Source organism: Sebastes umbrosus, chromosome 20 (genome assembly GCF_015220745.1).
Source record: "Sebastes umbrosus isolate fSebUmb1 chromosome 20, fSebUmb1.pri, whole genome shotgun sequence".
In the NCBI taxonomy this organism is placed as follows: domain Eukaryota; kingdom Metazoa; phylum Chordata; class Actinopteri; order Perciformes; family Sebastidae; genus Sebastes; species Sebastes umbrosus.
This window is the reverse complement of record NC_051288.1, coordinates 25,457,907-25,467,714: the sequence shown is the minus strand read 5'-3', so window position 1 is coordinate 25,467,714 and position 9,808 is coordinate 25,457,907. Positions and strand designations below refer to the sequence as shown.

Sequence of the window (9,808 nt, the reverse complement as noted above, 5' to 3'; positions counted from 1 at the left end):
AGTGTCTTGGTACACTGCTCTTTTGAGGTGCTGCACCAGTGGAATGGGGGAGGGTGTGCCCTGTTGGATGCCTCTATGGTAGATAAAACGCTCTATGGCAGTGGTTCTCAACCTTTGAGACGCGACCCCCCAGAATAATCAGGTTGGTGTTCGCGACTCCCCAGTTTTGTTAAGTTTGAACAGCTAGCACCTACGCGTTGTCCGATGTGCTCCAGGCACTGTGGATTTTGATGCATTCCTTGACATTTTCTCTCCCCCAGACCCACCGTTGTGATCATACAGGAGAATTGTGAAGTGCTCCACAATGGAAATTATCTCCTTTGGAATGCCTTTTGGAGCCTTTGACAGAGCAATGAGCATGGAGTAGCATCCTTCTCTTCACTCTTAATCTTGTTCTATCATCTCATCCACAAGAAACAGATCAGATTTCCCCTTGCACGCATGAAAAGGCAGATACAAAGATGCTATTACATGCGGCGGGCGCTGCAAGAAAAAGCTTTAAAAAGATCACCCTGTGTACTGTGGACACAGATGTTGTTGTCCTAGCCATTGCACATGTGACAGAGCTGGACACTGAGAAGCTGTGGGTGACATTTGGGACTGGTAAGAACTTCAGATACATACCTGCTCATTAGGGCTGTAACGATATGTTTTTACTACGATACGATACGTATCACTTTCCATGGTTTCGATACAATTCGATATTTGGCTCATCTAGAGCGATACAATACGATACGATTCAATGACTTGAAATTGATACAGTAAGTATTTTTTGCCAAAAATTCAATCTGTGACTGAAATAAATAGCTGATACTGGACAGTGCAGGTCAGGATTCCTCAAAGTTTTTCTTGTAAGGGAATCAGTGATAAATTAATTATGGATATAAACAAGTAAACACAATGATTAATGGCAAATACATACAGCTTTTATTTATTTTTTTCTAATTTCTTTTATTTGATCAGTGTACATCCATATGACGTTTGTCGTGCGTAAATACAAGGTGCAAATTCTTAGTATCGATACAATAGATTATTTACCTTGCAAATTGATTTTAGATCGATATACGTCCCCGTGAAGGACAACTTGCCGTGGACCTATCGATGTAGTTGGATTGTAGGAATATAAATCGATACATCGATGTAGTAGATGAATCGTTACACCCCTACTGCTCATGAGATTGCCAAGTCTCTGGGTCCTGACAAATCCAAGGCCCTTCCTGTGTTCCATGCCTTCACTTGCTGTGACACAGCATCTGCACATGGGATACCTGCAATGCCTATGATATGGCAACAGAGACCTTCATGGCTCTGTCAAAGGCTCCAAAAAGCATTGCAGAGGAGATAATTTCCATTGTGGAGCACAATGGTGGACTCTGAGGGGCAGAAATGAAAAAAATAAAAAGAACTCCATCTGCATGTGGAGGGGCACCAGAACGCAGAAAAATTATTGCATGTAGGGCAGCCTATATGGTACTGCTTCATGTTTTCTCAATTTTACGGCCACCCTAAAGACCTACCCAGTAGTATGAGCAGTGCTGCCTTGTATGACACCAGTAACATCCTGTAGCTCCCGATTAGTGGCCTCTCTGAAGAGTTCTTGGTGTCATTGACAAGGGAAGCTCTCCAGTACAGAGAGTACAGAGAGTACAGAGATCCAAACAAGCAGGAGAGTTGACAAAGCAAAGAGTGGCAACATCTCGTTCAGGAGGAAGTGTGGGTACGAATCAGCAGGATGGTAGGGATGGGACAGCAAGGAGCATGGACTAGATGGGAAAGAGTACTGCAACGAAAGATCACCTGGTCAAATATCTGGCAAGCAGACTTCCATCACATCAGGTTCTTAGTCCAAGCTGTCTACGATGCCCTACCAAGTGCAGCAAACCATAACATTATCACTGCCACCATGACCAAGTGCTTAACACAGTCGATGATAGTGTAGCCACAGCCATCAACACCAGCAAGGGCCACCACCAGCCAAAGACCATCACGTTCCTCAGAGCTGGAGAGAAGCCACACCAACAACCTAGACAACCAACCAAACCAACCAAACCTAGCAACTGGAAGTGGACTTGGGCAAGCAGCTGAAGTTCCCAGCCTGGATAACATCAACACAGCTTCAACCAGACGTGATCATCATTTCAGAGTCTACCAAGCAACTGATCATGCTGGAACTAACAGTGTCCTGGAAGCGAGACCAAGTACCAGGAGCTACTGTAAGAATGTAGAAGGCAAGGCTGGCGTACTCGCTGTGAGCCTGTGGAGGTGGGCTGCAAAGCATTTGGGCACTGGGCAATGGGCATCACCGGGGAGGCCATAGAGGAAGGCCATCAGATCCATTACTGAAGCTGTAGAGACAGCCACTAGACTGGCTTTGGATCAAGAGGCTAGATCCATGGGCGACTGCTGCTGGGACGCAAACTGGGGTCTGATCAACCCTGGCTGGGTCGCCTGGGCGAGAGTGTCTGATGTTGAAAGACCCGAAATAATGACCCCAGGTTCCATCACTGATGATGCATCCCGGCACATCTCCAGGATGTATCTTTCATCCTTTGTGTTTGACATTCTTTTTAAGGTTTAAGTTGTTATGGTCATATTGAATATTGCTCTCCTCTTTACAGTCACTGTATTGTCAGGGTTAATGAACAAAAGGATTAAGCTTTAAAACTCTATACAACATACATGCACATACCAGACATGATATTATAGTCTATTTAAGTAGTAGTAGTTAAGTCTAGCCTAGGTTTTCAGATAGTGTGATTTGCTTCATACAACATCACTGAATTCACCATTAATTATTCACCTGAACAGTTTATGATATTGTGAATGGTATCATTGTAAACGTTGGCCATCCAAACATAGGGACAGACATCACCTTTTCTGTGTTATCATGTTTGGCACAGGAGATATGATGATGCAAAATACATAATTTGGTTATGGTCATTTTGGTTGCGATGGCTCCATATCTCAAAATGTTTAGGGCTCCAAACTGTTCAAGTGTACCAAGTTTCATGCCTTTATAAAAAAGTTAACATCATTTTCACATTTCACCTGGAATATAAACCATTGCTACTGAGTCAGTGCCTCATCAGTTGGAACATGTTTATATTGACAATGAGGTAAGAGTGATAAAACATAAAATAATGGATAGAGAATACATTTCTTAGGAATGTTTTTTGAGTTTTTGTATTATTTTGTGTTTCTGCTGCTAAGAAAGCCATTTAAAACGGCCCCAATAACAGAATCCAGTGCAAGGTTCTGAACATTCTATCAGATACAAACTACACAAGGTTACGTTTATTCTGATAAGAAATGTTGTTATTGTTGCTGGTCATATAATATATAATTTTAAAGCTCCTTTTGTGCTCTTTATGCTGGAACTATCCATGGGCACATCAGATCAATATGAAGTTAGATATAAGGGCATTTGGAGTTGCATTCAGAATTTGCCCCATTGCAGCATTAGAGGTCAAGGGTCATATTCTCTTGACCTCAGTGTCATGACAATGTGACTGAAGGATAGATTATAGTCTAAGCTTTACAACGATATATAACTTCATGATATTGTGTGTTGGTTTCCCTCTTTTATACTGGATCTATGTGTAAAATGGTGAAAAAGGATGGAAAAATTGTAATGATGGTGGGATGAAAAAAGGAGTGATAGCACATAGAAAGCTACCATTGCTGCAATGCTATCATGTGTTTTCCAACACTAGAGACATAGACCTTAAAAAAAATCACCATGAGACCTGGTCCCTCCAAAGTGGCACGACAGCCAAATTTTGGGGGTCTGGCTCATGGACTATTACTGTATCAATTTCAAGTCATTGAATCGTATCGTATTGTATCGCTCTAGATGAGCCAAATATCGAATTGTATCGAAACCATGGAAAGTGATACGTATCGTATCGTAGTAAAAACATATCGTTACAGCCCTAATGAGCAGGTATGTATCTGAAGTTCTTACCAGTCCCAAATGTCACCCACAGCTTCTCAGTGTCCAGCTCTGTCACATGTGCAATGGCTAGGACAACAACATCTGTGTCCACAGTACACAGGGTGATCTTTTTAAAGCTTTTTCTTGCAGCGCCCGCCGCATGTAATAGCATCTTTGTATCTGCCTTTTCATGCGTGCAAGGGGAAATCTGATCTGTTTCTTGTGGATGAGATGATAGAACAAGATTAAGAGTGAAGAGAAGGATGCTACTCCATGCTCATTGCTCTGTCAAAGGCTCCAAAAGGCATTCCAAAGGAGATAATTTCCATTGTGGAGCACTTCACAATTCTCCTGTATGATCACAACGGTGGGTCTGGGGGAGAGAAAATGTCAAGGAATGCATCAAAATCCACAGTGCCTGGAGCACATCGGACAACGCGTAGGTGCTAGCTGTTCAAACTTAACAAAACTGAGGAGTCGCGAACACCAACCTGATTATTCTGGGGGGTCGCGTCTCAAAGGTTGAGAACCACTGCCATAGAGGGCACTTCATTGCGTTTTATCTACCATAGAGGCATCCAACAGGGCACCCCCCCATTCCACTGGTGCAGCACCTCAAAAGAGCAGTGTACCAAGACACTGTTCGGGACAAGCACTTGAAGTGGCACCAAATATCTCCAGCACACTGGGTTTGGATGGACCCAAACGATCGGAGGCCATTGTGATCAACTCTTCCACAGGCAAGCCAGTCCGTCCTTGAACAGACATCACCTTTTCTGTGTTATCATGTTTGGCACAGGAGATATGATGATGCAAAATACATAATTTGGTTATGGTAATTTTGGTTGCGATGGCTCCATATCTCAAAATGTTTAGGGCTCCAAACTGTTCAAGTGTACCAAGTTTCATGCCTTTATAAAAAAGTGAACATCATTTTCACATTTCACCTGGAATATAACCCACTGCTACTGAATCAGGGCCTCATCAGTTGGAACATGTTTATATTGACAATGAAGTAAGAGTGAGTAAACATAAAATAATGGATAGAGAATACATTTCTTAGGAAAGTTTTTTGAGTTTTTGTATTATTTTGTGTTTCTGCTGCTAAGAAAGCCATTTACAAACTGCACTATAAACTGTGTTACCTTCATCACAATGATCAAATGTTTTGCGGCTCCAGACAGATTTTTTTTTTTTTTTTTTGCCTAAAATGGCTCTTTTGATAGTAAAGGTTGCTGACCCCTGACCTATGTGTTTTTTTCGAGGTTTTCGACGTTTATGTATGAAACATGACCCAACCGTTGGATAAGATTGTTCTCTCTTTAAGTCAAGAAATGAATAAAGACCTGAGTTGAACATGTTGTGGTGGGTACTTTACTCCCTCTGTGCTGATGCTTGATTCAGCACCATCAGCCACAACAGCCTGACTTCTCCCTGTAAGGTACGCTTGCTGTATACTGTCTTGAAAAGGAGATCTTGATCTCAAGGAGACTAACTAATAAAGGGTTAAATCAATAGAAAACATAATCCAGACTTTATAACTATCTTCAATACAGTAATCACTGACTAACTAAGGTGGGAGAAAGGGATGTTTTCAAAACCAAGTCCAATAACAATGTCAGTTTTTGTATTAGTCCACAGACCTCAGTGTGAAAAGGTTTCATAGGAACCATTTCCTCAGTAAAATGTAGTTGCATTGAAAACTATACATGAATACATTGAGATATACAGTATAATATGAAATCAAAGCATCAAAGACTGTGAGAGAAATTCAAATAATTCTCAACCATATACCATAAACATATCCCATTTCTTTGAAGCTGTACTTTTGTTGGAGTATGTCGCAGACACACATTGAGGAAGGAGGCCAAAGTGAGGCTCATAGAGGAAGTGAAAGTGGGAGCAGCTCCTTTAAGAGGAAGCAGGTTGGATAAGTCTTCTAACGTCTGATTGCATATAGTCAGATAAAGGTTAAGGCTACAAAACCTCTCCTACTATATACCATGTAAACACCATTTGTATGATATTTGATTCATGAGTTCCTGAGACTGCTACATTATTATCAAGATCAATAATTACCTGAAAATCCTAGTGTAGACAAAGACAGAGTTAATACATTTAAAATCCAAGCAACAATAGATCAAGGAGGAGCTGTGTTCCACGAGGCTGCAGGTGCATGAAGTAACACATAATAGTTAAAGGGTCATCAATCACGATGCCTGGATCTCGCCAGTTGGCTACCTGCAGGTCTGAGAAGTGAAGTCAATGCTGAAGTGTCTTAAACCTGCATTCTCTCTAACAGCCAGCAGGGGGCTCTGGTTGCTAAAAGAAGTCTGGTTGTATAGAAGTCTATGAGGAAATGAGCCTACTTCTCTCTTGATTTATTACCTCAGTAAACATTGTAAACATGAGTTTATGGTCTCAATCGCTAGTTTCAAGTCTTCTGCAATACAGCATGATGTTCATTTAGTAAATTATGGTCCCGTGGTCCAGTGTGTTTTCACTTCATCAAAGTTAATTATAACTGTTAAAAGTTAACGTGGTAATAACGCGTTAACGCAAATAAACACCACTAATTTCTTCAAGGTTAGGAGGTTGTAGCAGGCTCAGTTTTAAAAGTAGAGTGAAGATACTGGTATCATATGAAGATATGTGAATGGAAATGGGTTCTATGGGTACCCACGAGTCTCCTAGGGAGACCGAGGGACTGTTTGTAAGAATCAGGGATGCTTGTTAACAGCGATACCTGTGGCCTCAAACCACTCAGAGTTCCAGCAGAAGTTGTCCGAGGAGGAGAAGAAAGGGCTGAAGGTTTTCCTCGCCGTCACAGATTTTGACACTTTCTCTCTGGAGCTGCATGAAATCCTGCTGCTGAAGACGAGCACCGCCGTGCCCGACCAGCGTTACCAACCACACTGGGAGTAAGCACCAACCATTTGTACTAAAACCCCCTCTATAGTGAAAACACAACTCACCATTTGTGAGTTTTTGTTGGAGGTGATGCAACAAATGGTAAAACAATCCTAAAACATTTGCATTATTGACATCTATTCCCGAGTTTACCCAAGAGGTGTTTTAGGAATTGTTTGTAAGCTCATGAATGTAAGAAGTGTGCCTATTGTCAGGTCAGAGATTACCACCCTGGTCTAAAGGAATCCATTGATTCCTGACAGCTTTAATCAGAGTAAAGTGTGGAGGTCTCACCCGGGGACTTGGAGCCTTTTGACTTCCAGGACCAGAGTGTGACCCCTCCAGGCGGCCATCTGTCAGGGGAGAGGAGCTTTAAGTTGTCTCCCCTCAGTCACAGGTCATCTCTATTGAAGCAGCAGCTGGACAGTGAAGTGAATAGACATGCTCCTGGTGAAAACAATGGATGCGGTGCTAACAGTTGTTTTCTCTGTGCCCTCCCTCCCTGCTGTCTGCAGCATCAGGTCCACCTTAGAGATCCACTTGGAGAAGAAAGACCTTCCAGTCCTGCTGGGGCTCGAGTCTTTACCGGAGGACATCACACTGGGACAAGGAGCTGACGTGTGGAGGGCTGCTGTCCAGTTTAAAAGGAGATAGATTATTTCTACTGACTTATTTGTGTTGTAATTGTTCCATTACTATTATTATGGGACATCTGGATTTAGATTGAATGTCTGTGATTAATGAAGAGGCATGTTCTGATTAAATGTTTCTGTATATTTTGAGAAGTCTGAAAGTGACAGGGTGGTGCAATAAATGCATTTGATTTGAAGCAGGCCTATTTTTTTCCTTATGTTACCTGTTAACCCTCTGACTTTACTGTCTTTCAGAGGCTCTAACAGGTTCAGTTTAGAGCTAAAAAACTGCAGTTTTTGGCAAAAACCATGCAGTGTTTTTAATGCAGTATAAATGTGTTATTGTCTCCTATTCTAAAATAATGTATTTGAATATTTCTGCATACTGGGGTCCCTAAACAGTCTCTGAATTACATAAATTGGGTATCACTGTAAAGCTGAGACTATTGTGGATCCAATGAGCCCAACTGTATTCATGTGTGATGATGTTAGTCCCCATAGGAGACATTTCATTGTAGTGAAACTTGACCTCCCTGTATAAAATGACCTGTGGTGACCTCTAGGATAATCACAGCCTCATGAAACGTTACAGCCACAAACTAGAGACCTAGAGCATTCAGAGGATGGATGGATCAGACTAGAGACCTAGAGCATTCAGAGGATGGATGGATCAAACTAGAGACCTAGAGCATTCAGAGGATGGATGGCTTTCCTAGCTAGATTAAACAATAAGGGGGTTACAGAACAGAAGTGTTCGCCATCTAATCGCCGAAAAATGCAATTCTTGCAGAAATCTCCAAAATGTCAAAAGTTTTTGATCCTAAATCACAGCATGTCTTTTTCTATGGTGTTCCTCAAGGTCTTGGTGTCTTAATGTGGTATTTTGGAGGGATTATTCATAATTTTTTTATCAATTCTAGAGTAATAAAAAATGGTTAAATTTAGTACCAAATCTGTAACAAATGGTATCAACCCAAAAATTACTGCAACAACTTATGAGACCTAGTAGAGCAAGGAGATGACCATCATATACTTCTATCATCATGTTCTATGCTCTTATACACTTTAACTATTTTCACACAGTGCTGAGTTGCATCTCAAATTAATCTTCAGGTTCCCAGCTTTCAGATGATGTACACCACTTCTATGTGACATCTACTGTTGACCTGCTATCTCCCCCTAAAGACCCCCTGTACCCCCCCTAAAAAAAGACAAAAACAGCTCTATTGTGGGTCTCAGAGGGTTAATGAGGAGTCAGAGAATAATTAATAAATTCACTATGAATGAACCAGAACTTATTTTTTCTGTGGAAGTTAGTTCCCAGCACTGATAAATGTCATTTTGCCATCTTTGCAAATCCAACTGTGTCGGTTACGAACGAGTAGGCTCTTTGAGCCGGCTCTTTTAAGTGAACGATTGGAGCTGGCTCCCGTCTAAGAGCCGTTTTTTCTTTTTCTTTTTTCTTTTAAAGGGACTGTTTGTAACTTTTCAAGCGTATAAATGTACCGGGTCGGGACACATGCGCGCTCGCGTATGCGCGCTCGCGTATGCGCGCTTGTGCGCGCTCGCGTATGCGCGCTCGCGTGTGGCTGAAGTCACTGCTCCTCTGCCTGCCTGCCTTCACTCACACCGCGCGCGTCCTCGCTCCACCTCTAGACGTGAACGCGCGCTCACTCCACACTGCAGAAGAGTTAGTTTAGCTCTGAGAATATCTAGTGAATGTACAGTGGACGTTTGTGCAGAAATAACTGCTGCAGCTCCTCCAGACCAACAGAGGTTTTCGTGTCTTGTGAAGTGACGGGGCTCCGCAGCGAGTAACGTTATTACCGGCACCCGGTCGGAGACGGTAACGTTTCTCTTCCTGCTTCAGCCTCAAAGCCAACACTAGGATCAGCATTGATTCATGGAGAGACCTTCGTCTGGTCAGCTAACATTACTGCCAAGCAGCTGAAATATAGAGTGATATTGTGGTTCAGCTGACATGTGTTGCCTCACTGTTTTGAGCGATGCTTCTTCATGTCTATGTAGAGCGAGCACAAGCGCGAGCCCGACGCTGACTTTCGTTGACTTAACGGCCACAGGTGTCGCTGTTAACAAGCAATTCTGAAAGTTACAAATATTCCCTTTAATTAATTCAAGGCAGAATGATAGGATGATTTTCTCCGCGCCACGGGCACTCCGTGCACTGACTGTGACTGAATGTTGTGTTACTGACGTCTGTGCGACCAATCAAGTGATGACAGACAAGGATCATACCATCAAGCAGGGAGGGGTGGCGCGCTGACAGTCTACAGGTACAGAGCAGGAGGAAGAGGAGGAGAGAAAGAGAGAG

The 9,808-nt window shown here is 42.4% G+C and overlaps 1 long non-coding RNA gene across 2 annotated transcripts in view; it reads left to right on the top strand.

The window, feature by feature from the left end:
* Positions 1–9,528, top strand: part of LOC119479039 — a 29,453-nt gene extending 19,925 nt beyond the window's left edge. For both annotated transcript variants that reach the window (XR_005204585.1, XR_005204586.1), the window contains 3 exons: positions 6,702–6,855; positions 7,360–7,722; positions 9,517–9,528. This is a non-coding gene — a long non-coding RNA (uncharacterized LOC119479039). The remainder of the gene's footprint in view (positions 1–6,701; positions 6,856–7,359; positions 7,723–9,516) is intronic.
* The last annotated feature ends 280 nt before the right edge of the window (positions 9,529–9,808 follow it).